General features: G+C 35.2%; 1 protein-coding gene across 3 annotated transcripts in view; it reads left to right on the plus strand.

Annotated features, from left to right (window-relative positions):
• Nucleotides 1-868: 868 nt before the first annotated feature.
• LOC131064625 (NADH dehydrogenase [ubiquinone] flavoprotein 1, mitochondrial) overlaps nucleotides 869-19137 on the plus strand; it is a 44304-nt gene continuing 26035 nt past the window's right edge. The window contains exons 1-2 of one of the 3 annotated variants that reach the window (XM_057998813.2): nucleotides 869-1144; nucleotides 1514-1632. The gene's annotated coding sequence lies outside the window, so the exon portion shown is untranslated. The remainder of the gene's footprint in view (nucleotides 1145-1513; nucleotides 1633-19137) is intronic. The other 2 variants (XM_057998814.2, XM_057998811.2) reach the window with 2 other exon arrangements.

Consider the following 19137-nt stretch of genomic DNA (forward strand, 5'->3'; position numbering starts at 1 on the left):
CAGTGACATTATATCAACCATGCAAATTCACATAACATATTCATTCATCACATGTCATATATATCATCTATTAAGTTAAAAAATGGTCCGGGATGTAGTTTTAAAACATGTCCAAGTCTTGTGAAAGCATGAATACAATAGATAAACCAATTGATAAGTAGGAGATATTTTCCACAAGAAGTCAAATTATGATATTGCCATAAGGATTCAATAGAGTTGAATCTTGATAGCAATATCATAAAATAAAACAATGCTAATTGCAAGACCTATCATTCATTATATCAATGGATAGACCATCCTAAATCAAGATCTCATCTCATATTCTTATCACCCAATTATTAAGGAGCACTTACCAAAACAAATGCATTGATTCATCATTTAGTACATCCATTGAATGCTGTTTATTATCTTTGATCAATTACAAAATTAACATGGCATCCTTATAGAGTTTGACACAAGGGAGGAATCATCTCTATCACATGCATATTTTCAAGCACATCAAGTTGTATTTTATGATAAAGTAAACTAAGATATTTAAAACAAGTTGAATGTGAACACCCAAATATTTACAAAGATAAGATCTACACTTTTTCAACCATGTACAATTATAAAAGTGACCCACATTGACATATAATAAACTAGTCCCAAATATTTATTAAAACATCACAAAATATTTTACAATTAAAACACATATACATAATTTTTTAAAACTAAATGCTATTATTAATTAATTTAATTTTTTAAGATTTTTATTTTAGTACTTTTACCATTTCTCTCTCTTTTATTTCAAATAAATTTATAATATATATATTATTTACTTAAATTTATATTAACTTTTTTCATTCTCCCTTTTAATTGGCGATATGTGTATTGTTGTGTGAGTATCGTCCACCGGAATTCATTATTTGTCACGCCTTTAAAATTTTTCTGAGCAGGTGGAACTTTCCTCGCCTCACGCTTGAAAACAAATTTCGCCGTCAGATCTCTGAATCAAATTGGATTGAATAGAATGAAGCAGTAACTGTAGGGAGATTTGTTTTGGTTCGTTTCAGTTAAAAATAATTATGGCGTGGTAGGGTTTCGTAAATCTTCCCTCCAAACTCTGGCCATTTTTTCTCATCGGCATCGTTGACGGAATCTTGAGGTAAGTCACTTGCCATGGTTTCAGTGAGTTTTATCTTTCGGAATCTGTACACGGCTGGATGATTTTTTTTGTTGTGTTTTATTTCATCCTAAAACAATTCTTCTATTTAATTTTTCATTCCCCACTTGACAATATACGTCTTAATGTTTGTTGCTTTGATCCATCGTTGGCCATTTCTGTGAGCATTGAATTTTGTGTTGTTAATAATTCTGGAGTAATCTACAATTTTCCATCATTTCAATTGTAGGTTGTCATTTCGTCACTCTTATGGGAAATTTTCTGTGACTTGTATGGGACTAAACATGACATCTGTTTTTTTAACCCCTTTCATCTGGGTAACGATAAATTTGTTTTGAAATGTGAGAGCAGGGGGTATGTTTGAAGTAAGTACAGGGTTTGATAAAGTGGGTATTGGATTGGAGACTTTGTTAGATGCTCTGATGTGAAACGGGTAGGATTCTATGTCATTTCATTGGCCAAATTTGCTGGTAAGATTGGTATTGAAACAAGGATTTGTTTTTGGGCACGTCCGTTTGGATAGTCCAAAATTTTTAGTAATGGTACAAGGATTGTTTTGTTTCACCTATTATTGGCTAGGCTATGTTTGCATTGAAATCAGAATGCAGCAGGTAGGAGGTAGTTCTGAATAGTGTAAATGTTTTTGCAAACTATTTGTTGTGTTTGAGGCCTCGATTGATAAGTGGATGCGAAAAAAGTGGGATTTGTTATAATGGGTGGTGGATTAGTGAGCCTGAAAGATCTTAAACCTCAATGTTTTTTGATCTGCTTTTTGTTTCTTGTTGAAGCAGAAGCTGTAGAGAGATTGATTTTGGTTCATCTCATTTTTATAAAATTTCTGCTTTGGTAGGGTTTCATAGTATTCTTGCAAATTCTGCATATGGCAATTTCTGCAGAACCTTAAGGCAATTCTCTTGCCATGGTTTTGGTGGGCTTTTTTATTGGGAATCTGTATGTGGTCAGTTCATTTTTTACTGTGTTATCTGTTAATTGAAGGCATTGGTTCTGTGATTTTATTTCAATTCAATTTCGCCTCCCATAGCATTAATCCCTGTATCAATTGAAAACACAGTCTGCTTGCTATTTATTGTATAGTGGATACAAGCCTATTCCTCCATATGTGAATGGCCGTGGTTGCCCACTTGCAATTTCCCTCTAAGTCAGCATTCACAATGCTAAGTTCCTATTATTTATTAATAATCAAATTTCCATCAGAATATTTTCTGCCATGACCGCTCCAAATGTCCTCCTAAACAGCAGATTGCCATCTAATCAGAGTCAATCTCTTGCCAAGTTAATCCTGTCACCAAATATTTGAGCCCTATTGGTAGAGAAGCACTTCTCTATTGCTAAGAAATTAATCAATTATCCAGAGGAGAATAATTCTTTAGGGAATATTTGGGTCTTGTGCATTTCTCTGGCATTAATATTTTCTGTGGAAACAATTAATATAGATGATGCCAATGCCTTTGCGGTAGCCTCACCTAGAAAAATGGCGACTAATGAATTAAGTACAGTTAATCTCTTGAAAGGTAGTACTCCATTAGTTGTTTATATTGTGAATCTTGCAGTCAGGCGTGCTTCCTTCCTTATAGCTTAGGTCACCCACTTCTTTTTCTTTGAGTTAGAGACGGAAAAATTATCTCCCATCAACACCAACACAGAGGTTAATAATGAAATCAATGTTAACATCTTTCCACTTATTTAGTGAAGACCAATTTCTGTAACAGATCTTGATTTCTTATAACAAACAGGCAGAATGCCATCCTTTAGCTTTAATGAATTTTCTCTTTACTTTCCCATCATGGTTGTAAATTTGAATGATACATAGGATATTATTATTTTATTTTATTATCATAAAAATCATATCAAAATTTGGTTCAGTATGTTCAGAGCAGTTCAATTGACTTAATTTGCGTTCAGACTGTATGCCCATTTCGGCATCCAAATTGGATCTGGCACATCACAAATTACTTCAATTTGTTTGAACTTTGAATCATCCCCTGTTATATTGTTCTCATCAGCACATGTCAATCAAAATCCATAAGAACGACCTTTTTTTGCATCCAAAATTAGTGCATTTCCTTAGACAATATACTAGTTTGCAACTCTATCAACCATCTCTATGAAAAAAAATCCTACTCAAAAGAGGAACTCAAGTTATACCCTTTGGGTGTCTTTCAAAGTATCAGAGTTTGGCCTTAAAGTAAATAGGTATGTGGAAATCTGCCTCAGAGTTATGATGGTAAAATAAATTATAAAGCTATTTTAGTATGGTAAAATGGTGTTTGATCTGGTCACCATTGTTTCTGCAGAATTAATGCATAGATTTCAGTTTCAAAAGCCATCAGCTATGTCTTTTTTTGTTTGTTGCACAATGCTGTTCTTTATTTAGCCTTAAACTGGGATGCAATGCAGATACACGACAATGAAAAATCTAACCCAAGTTACCGAATTGCTCGAAAATTAGGCTGATTCTGGGTACAAAACGTCCCAAAACAATGAAAATTTACAATCAAATGGACAAAAAGATATAGAGTTGCTCAATAATAATGAAACACCAGAGTAGTTAATCACCATCCCTAGCAGAAAAGCTAAAGAAAATTTGATGCAGATAGCATAACAACTGGAGCATGAAGAAAAATTGAGTTGGGAAGGCGAGGGCTTGGAAGTAGGAGTGCTCAACTAGAGAGTAGAAGTAGGGGTGCTCACTAGATGATTTTCTAACTTGAGACTTAAGTTATACTCTGGATCTGTCCAGACTGAAGGTTGATATTAATGAAGGGTTCAAATGGTTGATAATCCCAATTTCTAAACTAAAACTTTTGAATTTTAGTGCAGAATACCTAGATGATGTGTTAAGTAGGAGTGTAAGCCTACAAAAGGATGAAATGTTGAAAACTCTTGAATTGTAGCAAAGAAAGAAAAGTAGATGAAACCAAGATATGAAGGAAATACTTTGTGATAAGGAATTAACCATCGATAAAATAGAAGCATTCCAAAAAAAAATGACAGCTCCACCCTATTGAATTAGATTTCACTAATTAATGATGAGATATCAGAAGTTTTATCTCCTAAAATGAAAAGATATTTGGAAAGGTGACCTTCTCAAACCAAGAGTCACTCCTCACGTTGCTTAAAACGAGAAAAGTTTCTATAAAAGATGTATTTAATGGATCCTTTTGGATGGAGGAAGAGGCAAGGAGAAGAGGGTTTGTGATTTTGTGTGAAGAGATTTTAGGCAAATATTCCTTTGATAATGAGTTGCCTAGGGATAAAGGCAAAGTGAGGAAGTTAGTAAAACAACAGGATGCTGTTAAGTGCGGCAAGAGTGCCAATTGTTTTTAAGAAAAGGAGCCTAAGATACCATTGGCAAATAAGGAAGCTAGAAAAATGAGTGAAGGAGAAACCTCATCAAACATTGACAAATCAGAGTCACCTGCCATTACAACTATGAAGTAGAACCATACTAAGCTGCCCATCTTTGGCAAAGGTACCAAGGAAGTTACTGAGCATGTATTTATCCTTGAGTTTGTGGAGGAGTGGAGTTACAAATTGCCAGACAAAGCTTTATGACTTCGTTGGCACTATGAGAGATGAAGCACTCAAGTTGTACATGAAAGTATGTTCCTAGTGTAACAAAGAATGGGCTGAGTTAAAAGAGGATTTTTTAAATTACTTGCAATCTCTAAAGGTTGGTTTTTGCCTTTGACATAAGTGCTTTATCTAGGCCACCCAACAAGTAGTGATATGATTAGCTTTTCAACATTTAAAGTATCTAAATCTTTGCACTCTGAAAAGTAATAAAATATGCATGCACTTGGGTGTAAGAGATCTCAAGATCTTCACAACTACATCATCTTTCCATGTCGATTGTAATGTCCCTTTTTATTAAGTGCCCTAGTTTTGCCCTAAAATTTAATTCCCAAGGAAGTAGGATATCGAATAGGGTTACATACCAAATTAGATAACCCAAATTGAGGTCTGTAATGTCCCCTTTTGGGATCACCTTATACTTTGCCCTAAATTCACAAATCCAAAATGAAACAAGGGCAAAACATAGTAAGAGATATAATCTTTAGTATCCTCTACCCTAGGCCTAACAACATGACCTTATTCTTTGTGGCCTCATGTGGTCCTTAACCGATGGTCCTTAACCATCATCATGAGGTGGTGTACCTAGTGATGGCTTTACACCATTCCCCTCCATCATGTCAACCTCTCACCTCTTATGATTGATTCACTTCAACAATTGATCAATGTGGAGATAGTAGGGGATCTGCAATAGGATGCCTGTGACCCCTCAACCCTAGGCTCAAGGTCAAGATCTTATCCTTCTTAGCTTCATGTGGTCCTTAACCGATGGTTCTTAATCATTGTCATGAGGTGGCCTCGTGGTCCTTAACTGTCTTTACAAGGTACCACACCTAGTGAGGAATCTTTTACCATTCCCCCCTCGTTGCACTCCCTTCCTTCCACATGATTGATAAGTTCATGGATATTTAGATTCAAGCATATTTCTAAAGTAATCTAATAGATTATAACAGATTGCCTTGTTTCATATATGATTGCATTTGCTGATGTGGATGTAATTCTGGTTTGATTACTGCCATAATCCTTAAATTCTGCTCACAAGTCTGCTATATATCTGCTCATAAGTCTGCTATAATGATCTTCAAATCTGCACATAAATCTCCTTCAGAAATCTGCTATAATTTACTCTCGAATCTTGTCTTAACAAAAGTCTACGATCTTTCCTTTATACTTTATTGTTGAAAGAGTCACCACCTTTCATAGGGATTGAGTCAGCACTTTTCAATGCTGCCTTTGAGAGTAATATATTATTCTCCAAACTGATCTCCCTTGGATCCATTCCTTAAACGAACCTTTTTCTCTTTATATCTCCCAATGTGAGGGAGAGGTCGCACCACTTCATCATGTATGCCTTTTGGCAAGAGACACAACCTTTCACATTTAGCACCCTTTTGAAAGAGTGCAGCCGCTTCCTTATCTACTTCCCATTCCTTTTCTTCTTCCATTAATCTATCCTTGATTTAAATGCTCCCCTCCTCCTTCCTTTTTCTCTCCTCTATCTGTCAAATGAGGTTCTCTTCTCCCTTTTATATTTCATGTTTGAGTGAGTCACAACTTTTCATTTCATGTCTTTTGACCATTCATTAATTTAATTAAGTTTTAATTACATTTAATTATATTCTTTTATATTTTAAAGTAAATTTTATTTTTATTCTTTTGTATTTTAATTTTATTATCATTATTTATTATTATATTATATTGCATTACGGATATGAACTTTGTCAAGTTGATCCATGCTTCTTTTGCTGGCTCGCAATGTACAATTTTTGGATAAATTCTTGGATCTACTGTGCTTAGAATATAGAAAAATGCTTGAGCATCCTTTTTCTTCTTTTCTTATTTTTCAAAGTTATCTTTTTGTACTCAATGCATTCCAATTTTGAGGTTCAGCATACCCACTTGCTACAATGTTCCATAGTCCTTTCCACATTAATACGCTTTCAATTGATCTCTCCAATAATCAAAATTCTCACCTTCAAACTACGGAATTGATACTATACCATTTTTTGCTGCCATTATAGCAAACTAAACAAAGCTGAGTTTTTTTTTTCAAACTATTGGAATCTTGAACTTTGATGAAGTAGATTCAGATCTGAACCTCTCCAGTTGTCACCTACTTTGAGAACCATTTGTGCTAATAAACCTTGGTCTGATAGACTGCTAGAAAATTATTTATGGAACAGGCTTTGCTTTGGAAACATATTCATTTCTTCCCAATTGATTTGTTTTGAATAACATCTGAATTTCATTCTTGAATAGGGGAGATTTAATATAGAGTTTGAGACCCTACAAATAAAAAGCTAAAAAATTGAGCAATACTATATTCCAAAAAACTATATTAATATCATATGATCCATGGGTTTTTTTCAGACACATTCGAAAAAGTTATTGAATACTATAGATATGTTAATATTAACGTTATTACATACTATAGATATTAAAAATTTAATTTTATTAATAGCTCTTAAATTATTAATAGATATTTGCTAACAACTAGCAGATTTTTGCTACTAACTAATAAATATGGAAAGCGATATTAATATTATTTAAAAATTAATATCGATAGTTTTCTATGAACAGATTCAGATGTGGACCATATCACAAGTTCAAGGTTCATGTTTGATTTCCCAAAAGGAAAAAGTGGAACAAGTTTGTCAACTAATAAAATTCAGAATAAAAATTGTAATTAAATTTGAATAAATGTAAATATAAATACAAATATTTATTTTTATTTAAATATATAATATCTTATTAAAATTGAAAATATTATCCCGCCAAAGGGCCATCTGAAACTGAACTTCGACGGTGTCTCCAAGGGGAACCCTGGCCCGTCTAGAGCAGTTTTCATTGTGAGAAGCAATATTGGTGATTTCATATGGGGAGGATCAATTAAGCTTCTTGATTGCTCTAATAATGATGCTGGATATGTGGAGCTTCTTGGCGGCTTAAGAATGTGTAAGGATCAAAATCTCCGCAGTATTGATATTGAGGGCGATTCCTTGAATGTAATCCAAATTGTAGCTTTTGGAGACACTCCTAGTTGGAAATCCAGAATGTGGGTTAATGGCATATGGGAAATGCTAGAAGGAATGGACTTCTCATTAAAACACATCTTCCGTGAGGCTATTAAGGATGCAGACTTTCTCTCTAATTATGCCATTGATCAGGATATTGAGGCAATCATCTCAGATGATGTAATGACTTAGACTGGCCTTAGTCTCCAGTGACGACCTCCTTTTGACAGTGTCTGTATGATGACGATACACCATCGGGATATGCAGTGTAGAGGTGAATCGAGCAGAGATTTCCGTGGGCTTCTTTCGGATCCCTGTGCTTATCTTATTGGGATTATCAGATAGATATGACTCCCCAAATAGCAAGTGCATTTCCGTGGGCCATCAGAAGGATGGTTGCTCCCCACCTCTAGGGCCCAACTGCGAATGTCCTTAAGACGCTCAAGTATGTAGCCTTCAAGGGTCTGGTGGTTGACGCTTTTGTTATAGAGGAGATTTTGGAGAACAAGGATGTGCGTGATACTATAATGTTGCTGAGAGATGGCTTGAGCAGGAATAATTGGAGACATATGAGTATATGATGAGTGTTAATGGGGACATGTTCCCTTCTGAGCAATTGAGTAGGGCTCAAGAGGTGATAGAGGCCATCAGGATTCTATTTGCTTTTTGTTGAATGTACTCTTTTTTCTGTGATCAATGAAATGGGTGCTACCCCTTGGTAGCAATTTGCCAAAAACAAAATATAAATTGAAAATATTATTATTTAGATCTAACCTAAATGTATTAAAAATAGTTTATAAAATTATATTTATTGGTAAATGTGTTTAATAAAAAAGTAAAGCTGAAAACTAATATATAAATTTTTATAGACCAAAAATAAACTCACTTTTCCTAAGATGACTAATTTGATAAATTATTGCTAACCATTTTTTTGATGAACCAAAAATAAACTGCCTACCATATGGGAATTGGTGGAAGATTCTACCTTAAATCACCTATAACTGTTGGATTATTGTCATTGATGTCAAAGTGCATTTTGTGGTGCTTTCGATGGTGTATTTGGTGCATTATTATTGAGATGGCATTATTAGAGCAGATCTAGAGCAGGCCTTAGAGCAGATCTAAGGTGCATGTATGGGCAAATTTTAAGGTGAATTATTACAGACTTATGAGCAGAAAATTTTGAAGATTATGAGCAGATTTTAAGGTGAATTATTGCAGATCCATGAGCAGACAATATTGAAGATTATTAAGCAGATTTAAAAATCTTTTTACAGCATATTTCTGGAGGAGAGTTAGGCCTGATTTAAGAAGAAGATCAAGTACTCATCACATCATTCTATTGGAGGTTGGTGCCTTGTATTCAAGGAGACTGAAATGTGTTGCTGAGTTGGTGCTCAGTTGTGGGGATTGGTGTTTCCGGTGGGTTGGTGCCTATGAATCGTCTAAAGGGGATTGGAGTCTTCTGTGGGTTGGTGCCTATGAAGTTTGTAAAAAGTTTCTAATACAAGCAATATTTTGCCGTGGTTTTCTCTTGCAAGAGTTTCCACGTAAATCGTGTGTTCATGTTTTCTTGATTGCTAGGTCTTGCATTTGTGTTACTACTGTGGATGGTTAAGTTTTGAAGTATGGTTATTGTGATTAACCAAGTTTTGAAAAGTTAAAGTTTGTTATTATATCGATTCATCCCCTCCCCTCTCTCAATATAATTGAGTGCTCTTCAATTGGCATCAAAGCAGGTTCCTTTGGATATAGCCTAACCAGTTGAAGGGAGATCTAAAAGAGCACTTATGACCGAGCAAGAAGGATATGGATTCTCATTAGACAAGGCACCATTTTTTGATGGGACAAATTATGCCTTTTGGAGCATAAGCATGGAGACCTATTTGAATGCCCTAGGGTTTGATATTTGACAATTGGTGGTAAATGGTTATACAATCTCATCAACTCCCCCAATGGATCAGGCTGGGAAGAAAGAAAGTGAGAACAATGCGAAAGCCAAGCATGTGATTTGGTGTGGATTATTTGAATCAGAGTTTGTGAAGGTTATGCATTGCAAATCAGCTAAGAACATGTGGAATAAGTTGAGGAATATCTATGAAGGAGATGGTAAAGTGAAGAAGGGTAAAGCTTCAAACCCATCAAAGACAATTTGAAAGCTTCAAGATGAAAGAAGGGAACATAGCCTCCTATTTGCTTTGTGTTGATGAGATCATAAATACTATAAGAGGTCTTGTTGAAGAAGTTGATGAAGCTGTGATTGTTCTAAAGGTACTAAGGTCCCTCCCTTTAAGATTTGATTCCAAGGTTTCGACAATTGAAGAAATGAAAGATCTAGACAAATTGACAAAGGATGAGTTGCATGGAATTCTTACTACCTATGAAATGAGGATTGAAGACCAGCCATCAAAAAGGGAGGCAACCTTTAAAGCATCAAGGAAGGGAAAGAATAAAGTTTGTGAACCAAGTGAGAATTCAAGTAGTGAAACGGATGAGGAAGAAGCTCACTTCATGAGAATGCTAAAGAAAGGATTTGAGAAATGATTTGATGATAAAAATTGGCCTACACAATTGAATCCAGAAGCAATTACTGAATAGAAATATCAAGTTACCATTCAAATGCTTTAGTTGTGGTAGTATAGGACATTTTGCTTCTAAATGTTCGCATGATAAGAATCAAAGCAACGAGGATGAAGAGGATCACTATATAAAGAAATTAAGAAAGCATCATCAAAAGACGAGTCACAAGCATGTCAATATGAAAAATGTAGGAGTAGATAATGTAGAACACAATGGGTCACTGAGAGGGGGGGTGAATCAGTGATTTCAAACAATTTCCAACTATGTGTGTGCAACCGGTAAAGTAATGAAAACGCTAGTAATCAAACACACAAAGAATGCATCACACAACACCGGATGTACGAGGAAAACCCAATGTGGGAAAAACCTCAGTGAGAAATGTTGTTGGAGTCTACTGCTCCAATCCAGCCTCACAATGAAACAACAAAATTACAAAGATTTAGGGCACCAACCCAAGGAGCACCAACCCCTAACAGTTTATGGGCAACAACCCCTACACCGAGCTCCAACTCAGTGATATACAATGAAATAAAAACATATTACAATGAAATAACCTTGTTACAAATGGATTTTGTAACAACTCCAATGAATACACTCCATCGGTTATTCTGTCTCACTGCTTCTTTTGCTACTGGTTCATATTCACTCACTCTGACCCCTTATCGGTTAGCCTCTGCCTTTCTTGATTTCCTCTGATCCTCACTCTGCACTCACTCACTCTCTGATGCCTTAGTTCAACCACTGTTGGTTTACTTGACTGTCAACTCTGTGACAGATCACCAGTTAAACCCCTCTTATCGGTTCTACCTCTCCTGCCGGTTTTGATTCAAATACTTAGTCGCTTGAATCTTTTTGATCTCACTCAATCTGTTCACCTCTCTGATCGCTCAAACACACTCTTCTCCTACTACTGGCATCACCATTACCAATCTTCTGTCTCCAAATTTATATTCAAGTTTTCCCACCAAACTATGAATTCAAACTTGGCGTGCTAGGGTTTCTTCTACCAACCACGAACTGTATTAGATCACATCAGATCTCCTCTCCAAGATCTGACAACCTGTAACAAATCAGGCCTCACCGCCATTTTCATTCCTTCCAGAACACGTTTGCTATACTTAGCAACCTACGACTTGTCTGTCGACTTTGCTTCTTGATCAATCACCATAAATGAATTCGTGGTCCCCTTCACCAAATCTGATCTGCACCTCGATAACCTGCAACGATCGTTGCATCATAGATCTTTGCCATTCGGTCTGCTTCGAGCCGCAAACCCCTGCACTCTACCCGTGATTCTTGCAGTCATCATTAAATGTCTAACCAATCACCAACTACCTCACCGACAATGCATGGTTCATTTGCAACTTCACCAAAAACATCCTACCAGTATCTACCTTATACTACTAGTCTTCTTGCATTATTAGTTATACATTAATCGGTTATCCTTCAAGCCATGCTCTACTTTGTTCGGCCGGTTAGGTCATGATACCTTTTCTCTGCACATGACATGATGCCTAGTTCCTTCTAGGCTCAGCTTGTCCCTAGCATGCTTACCGGTGTACTTACTGGTTGATACAACATCTACCTGCATACTGGATCAGTATTCAATCTTCTTCACAGAGTTCTTATCAGTCAATTTTAACTGAGCTCTCCGGTTCACCAAACTTGATGCAGTTTCAATCATATACACATGCCAATGTTAAGAGCATATATTCCGAACCGCAAACCTTGGATCCTCTCCAATCGTCCGTACCGGTTGCTTGATCACTGCTCTGTTCCTGTTTACTGGTTGACAATACTCTTGCCTGCATACTGGTAACACCCATGAGAACACCATGCCAACAACAACTCCAGTAGTAGTTGACATCAATGACATTACAATGCCAACAGATAGGTGACTCCTCAACACCCCCAAGATCCTTGCAAGAACAAAATAGCTCCCACAAGAGAGAATAGCAAGATAACTTGCATACCAATGCATAGATAGATAATGGTTGAATATGAATATAAATGTACAACCTTGCTTATATAGGCAAGGTGATGAGATAGGATGACAACTACCCTTGATACAAATATTAACTGCATGATGCAAATGGTAAATGCCTATATGTCTAAAATTAAATAATGAGACATGGTCCCATTATAAGAAAATTTCTAGAACGCCACCTAGGACATAAGGACAACTAACTTAGGATGATGCAACCTTACCTAAAATGCAAGCTGGGACCTAAGTAAACATGTGACTAGGTTCCTACTAATAACTAGATAAGTAATAAACTCACTCAAACTAACAAAAAGAAGAGGGATTCTGCAAATAGAAAAAAAGGCTTTATTCAAGGAAAGATGATAGCTCTTTGAAGGGAAGCAACAAAAAAGTCTTTATTCAAGGAAAGATGATAGCTCTTCGAAGGGAAGCAAAAAAAAAAGTTCAAGCAGTGATGGAGAGGAAATACTTTTCATGGCAATAGAATTAAAGAATGATAGTGACAGAGAAAAAGAATTAAAGGAGGTGTGCAATGAAGATGAAGTTGATCTTGAAGAAGAACTCCATTATGCTTACAAAGACAATGAGAAGATTAATTGAAGAATTTCAAAACAAAAGATATGGATTCAAGAGGATAGTGAAGCCCAAGAAAAAATCAAAATAGTCTTGGAAAATTGGATAAAATGATTATAGATTTGTAAATACAACTAGAAGAGGCAAAATGGATTGAGGAGGTTACAAGAGATCAGCATAAGGCAAAGGAATCTGATTCTGAAAAAATGGAGCTATAAATTGTTTCTTTAATAAAGGAGTAGGAGAAATCTAATGAGCAGTTGAATCAAAGCATGAGTTTAACAAATGCACTAAAATACTGGATGATATCATTAATTCGTAAAGTTCACCGTTTATCAAATTGGTCTTGGTTTTGTTAAAAATGAAAAGAAGACAAAGGAGGTTACAAGTTCCAATGATATGGATCTACCACAAAAGACAAGTGAAGAAAAACCGAAAAGCTAAATTAAGGTTCTCAAGAGTTCCACCAAAAGAGAAGGCAACAAGGAGGAGGTGAATAAAGTCCCATGAAAGAACAATTCACCACCGAAGGCAAACAAGGACAACTCCAGAAAGCCCTTTTGTCAAAGACAACCATGTATAACCATGTTCCATTATTCCTTTCATGGCTATTGTTTTTTATGCAATAATTTTGGTCATAAGTAGTAGATTGTAAAATTCGTTCAAAGCACTATAACTCATTTGTACAATTCATACAATATTGATTTCTCCAAAAGGAACTTTAATTCATTTCTCCTCTAATGGATTATAACATTATATGCTACAAGTGCAACAATTTTGGGCACACAACATGTTCTTGCAGAACTACTTTTGCCAAGCCTTCAAGACAAAACAAGAATGTTCATGACAAAAAGAAGGATGAATCAACTAAGGTTTTGGAAGAAGAAAAAGTAGGAACAAGAAAACAAATAAGAATCCATGTTTGTTCAAACAACTCTACTTGCAAGGAACGAAGGAGACAAATGGTATGGTCAAGGCACTTGACAGGGATAAGAGTAAATTTTTTACTTTTGAATAGGTGAGTGAAGGAACAATGAAATTCTGAGACAATAGTAAGGCAAATATAAAAGGAAAAGGCACTCGTAGTCTAGACAATGGAAAAACAAGAATTGAGAATGTCCTATATGTTAAAGGGTTAAAGCAAGCTCTCCTAAGTGTGAGTCAAATGTGTGACCAAGGGCACACTCACATTTCATCTTGGAGGATGTGAAATCAAGAAGGATGGGATATCAATAGCAGATGCATATAGAACAACAAATAATCTATACATTCTCAATGAAATCAAAAGCAAAAAATGTTATATGGGCTAAGAAGACAATAGCTGGTTATGGTACAGCAGGATGGGGCACCTTATCTTTGACAATCTTGTCAAGATTAGCCATAAGGAGGCTGTGAGAGATGCCAAGGATTTCAAAGCCTGCAAACGTCACTTGTAAGCAATATTAACTTAGGAAGTAGACTAGAGTGAGTTTTAAATCAAAGGAACACTCTGCATCGAAACCATTGGAGCTTATACATACAAATCTCTATGGTAACCAGAACAAGCATGCAAGGAGAAAGGTATTTTATGTTATTAATTGATGATTACTTTAGAATGACTGGGGTCACTTTTTTGAAAGAAAAATCTGAAGCTCTTAAAAATTTAAGGCATTCAAAGCCTTAGTAGAGAATGAATCAGGTTTGGAGATCAAATGTCTTAGATCAGATAGAGGAGGTGAATTCACCTCCAATGAATTTGAAAACTTTTGTGAAAAGCATGGGATAAAAAAACGATTGTCTGCTGTAAGACCTCACAACAAAATGGGGTTGTGGAAAGAAAGAATAGAAAAGTCCAAGAAATAGCTAGAGCCATGTTAAATGAATCAAATTTATCCAACACTTTTGGAGAGATGCGGTTCAAATGGCACTTTACATTTTGAATTGTGCACAAATCAAAGTAAACGATAGCAAAATGCCATATGAGTTGTGGAAAGGAAGGTCTACAATAGTGAATTATTTCAAAGTGTTTGGAAGCACGTGTTACATAAGGAGAGGTGAAGGTCTAGGAAAGTTTGATTCTAGAGTTGATGAAGGAATATTCCTAGGCTATTCCACAAGAAGTAAAGCATATAAATGTTATAATAAGAGGCTGTACAAGGTTATTAAATGTGCTAATGTGAAATTAGATGAAGGAAGATACTATGAAGAAGTACAAGAAGATGTTCTTTAAAATGAGGAAGTTTACAAAGAAGAGGAAACAAAGGAAGAAATTGAGAAAGAGAGTTGAGTGAGGGAACTCAAAGACAACATCAAGAGAACCACTCTCAATCTATCCAAATTTGTACAAAAGAATCATCTAGAAGACTTGATTATTGGGGACAAAGATACAAAGATTCAAATGAGGGAATTTACTAGCATGTTTGAACATGCAAATTTGTGATTGTCTCCAAGATAGAACCAAAGGAATTTATAGAAGCAAGTGAGGACAAGCATTGGATAAAGGCAGTGGAAGAGGAACTAGATCGAATTGAGAATATTGAAACTTGGGAACTTGTCCCTAGACTCGAGGATAAGAATGTGATTGGCACCAAGTGGGTATTTAGGAACAAGCTAAATGGGGATGGACAAATTGTGAGGTATAAGGCAAAAATAGTTTGCATGGGGTATGAGTTGAAGGAATTGATTTCGAAGAAACCTTTGCCCCTGTTGCTCGTATGGAGGCGATAAGGATGATTTTAGCTCTTACTAGATTGAAGAATTTTAAAGTCTATATATTAGCCTTGTTTTTAAACTTGGAAAATTTTAAATTTTTGGCTTTTAAAATCTCGAGTTGGTTAGTAATTTGTTTGAAAGGCCTCCAATCATCTTCAATTGTTAAGTCTCTTTCCATCTTGAAGCAAAATCTCCATTGTTTGAATCAAGACCCTTGAAAGTCGTAATGCATCTTGTCGAGAATTGCAAAAACTATTAAATATAAAAATTGGAACAAGATGGTGCAAAATCCTTTCACGAGGACCTCCCTAGTTATTTAAAATGTCAACAATTGATCATCTCTCTCAATTTGAGGAACATTCATAAACTCATCGGTAGTTATGCACAAGTTATAATTGTGCAAGTCAATATGAAGAGCACACGGTTATACTGAGAGGGGGGTGGTGTGAATCATTATAACAACTAATTTTACCAAATTAAATTTTATCAATCATGATAGCATTATACACTAACTTTCAACAATCATGCACATAAGAACACAATAACACAATGATTTACGTGGAAACCCAAATGGGAGAAAACCATGGCAAATTAATGCTTTTATATATTTCTTCTTTTACAATGTTTGTAGGCACCAACCTACTAGAGGCACCAACCCCTAAATTTGTTTGTGAGCACCAACCCATTGGAAGCACCAACTCCCACAACTGAGCACCAGTTCAACAAGAGACACCAATCTCTTCTAAATTGGAAGGCACCAACCTCTTCAATATCTGCTCCAAAACTTCTCTTGGTTCTTCTCCAATTCTGCCTTAAATCTCTGCTCAAGTTTACTTTATATCTCTGCTGTGAATCTGTATTATATCGCTGCTAAGGTCTGCAATATCGTCTGCTTAAAAATGCTTTTAGATCTGCTCCAAATGTACTTATAAATCTGTTTTATAATGCTTTGCAAAATCTGCTTCAAACCATGTGATATCTTGTTATATTATTCCCTTTTATCCTCCACTGTAAGTTCCTTTTATATCTTATTTATATCTTTATTTATCGTCTTCTTTTCTTTGAACATTCTCTATAAAGATTCTTTTGACTTGATCGTTCAAGTTCTACACACTCCAGATCTGCTCTCTACATATTCCTTAACCTTAACAAAGATTAGTTTCCCAATCTGCCCTTCTTAATCTTCTTTTTAAATCTGCATACTTTATTTATTCATAACTTCTCATTTATCTAGCATTTTTTCTTCTGTTACAAATCTGCCTGTAGATATGTCTTAGTATTTCATACACACCTCCTTGCCTCCATCTTCTCTATCAAATCAATTCCCTTTATGTATTTCGTATCTCTAAGAGACGTAGCTTTTAGAATAGATATCTTTTTCTAAAAGAGATATATCTTTTCAATTACTAATCTTTATTTAACAAACAAATATACCTCTTGTTAATCACTCCTTTTAATTAACAAATATTCCTCTTTAGTGAGTCAAATGTTTGTCTTATTATTTTGATGTAAAACGCACCATTCAGATAAACCACTTGGTGTTTAATGACAACCTCTGTCTAAAACTCGCTTTCTGATAAACAAATCACATTGACTTGTATCCTTTAAATTGGCTTTGACTAAGAGTATGCTTCAGATCGGTCTGTTAGGAGAAATTGCACCTACTTGAAGATAGACTGCACCCTTTCATGAGAACTGGAAACTTTATCTCTCTTTCATAAATCACAATTCTTTAATTATACTGCTGCAAAGTCAAATCGCAGCTTTATTGTTGTTCTTTAGTCTTGTAATTGCTGCTTCTCTCAATTATAATTAACTCTTGTTCTATCATCAAAAGCCTTAATTTACTTCATCCTTACTTGGTCGATTTAATATTAATGTTTGTTTGCTGTTGCACTTATAAACAGTGATAATTATTTCTCTAAACATATTATATTATTCTCTCATAGAATTGGTCAAAGCTTTTTATAGCAGTCAGCACTATCATATTATATGCATTGCCTTCAAAGTTGATTGTATTAAGACATAAAGATATATCTTTTTCATATCACCTTTTTCCTGTTTGGTCGCTCCACTTCTAATCATTTTCTGTCCATAATAATGATTGCTGCCTTGATGGGAATTGACTAATATCTTGAACGTTGTCCTTACTATTCTTCATAATCACTGCTATCTTTATTAATCAAATTGCTGTCATTAATTCATATCATCTTTCTTAATCGCTATATTATCAATTACATTCGCTGCCTTCATACTGTTTTTGCTTATTTACATAGGTCGCTGTACTTATACACTTTAGTCGCTATCCTTTTATATGTAATTGTTGCATAGTTATTGGTGCATATGATCGTTGCATTTGGATATTAATTACTTCTCCATTCAGATGCTTCGCTGTTGGGGTCAGAATCAGATTCTTTCCCTTCAATGCTGATCAATCATCAAATCATATCATCTTTCTTAATTGCTATATTATCAATTACATTCGCTGCCTTCAAACTGTTTTTGCTTATTTACATAGGTCACTGTACTTATACACTTTAGTCGCTATCCTTTTATATGTAATTGTTGCATAGTTATTGGTGCATATGATCGCTGCATTTGGATATTAATTACTTCTCCATTCAGATGCTTCGCTGTCGGTGTCAGAATCAGAATCTTTCCCTTCAATGCCGATCAAATCTAATCGCTGCCAGTTGTTTCTCATAACCAGTCATATGTTTTGTTATTCATGTTCTTTCAAGGTTATTACTTCCATCATTAACTATAACATAGTTCTCTCACAATTATTTAATCACTCCACTAATACCATCTGCAAGATGATATATCTAATGCTTCTCCTTCTTGATTCATGTTCTATTGCCCAGTCATCTTGAGGTCTATGTCCTTTGATATAAATGATGGCTTCCATATATATACTATTGACATCAATGACAACATTTAAAACACAATATTCATCGGCAATTTCCATGAGTTTCACGACTCTTCCAAAACACCAATGCAAAATTGGTAACCAACTCCAAATTCACCATGTGGAAGATTATTGAATCTCTCAGCAATGTGATTATGATCGGTAAGTTGGTACATGTTGTAAAGTTGCTGATCTGGTCAAACCTGTGGAATAAAGAGTTGTTGGTAGTTTCGATTTTAATCGGAATTCAAATATTATTGGTGACTTTTAGAATCATCCTAAAGCACTGATGGAGAAGTTAATGAAAGCTCTCCAAAGGCCGATAGGGAAAAGTAGATTGGCAAAATAAAGCTGACTAGTAAGCTGATGTGCTTTGTCAAAATGCCAAAACTAAAGCAAATGAAATGAGAATTGGTATTTTATGAAGCTTAACAAAGTTGCTGATGAAGTTAGAGATAATAATGTTAAAGGTTATTTAAGTCTTTAGCAACAAAGTTGTTATCTGTAAGTTGATGGGCTTTCTCAAAGCACCGAACAAAAGAAAATTTCATAAGGTAGTTATTATAACTACCTGAGGTACAAACTAGATGTCGTGATTCCAATACACATGATATTTATTTGTTGAACAGGC

The sequence above is a fragment of the Cryptomeria japonica genome, chromosome 9 (genome assembly GCF_030272615.1).
Source record: "Cryptomeria japonica chromosome 9, Sugi_1.0, whole genome shotgun sequence".
Lineage (NCBI taxonomy): Eukaryota > Viridiplantae > Streptophyta > Pinopsida > Cupressales > Cupressaceae > Cryptomeria > Cryptomeria japonica.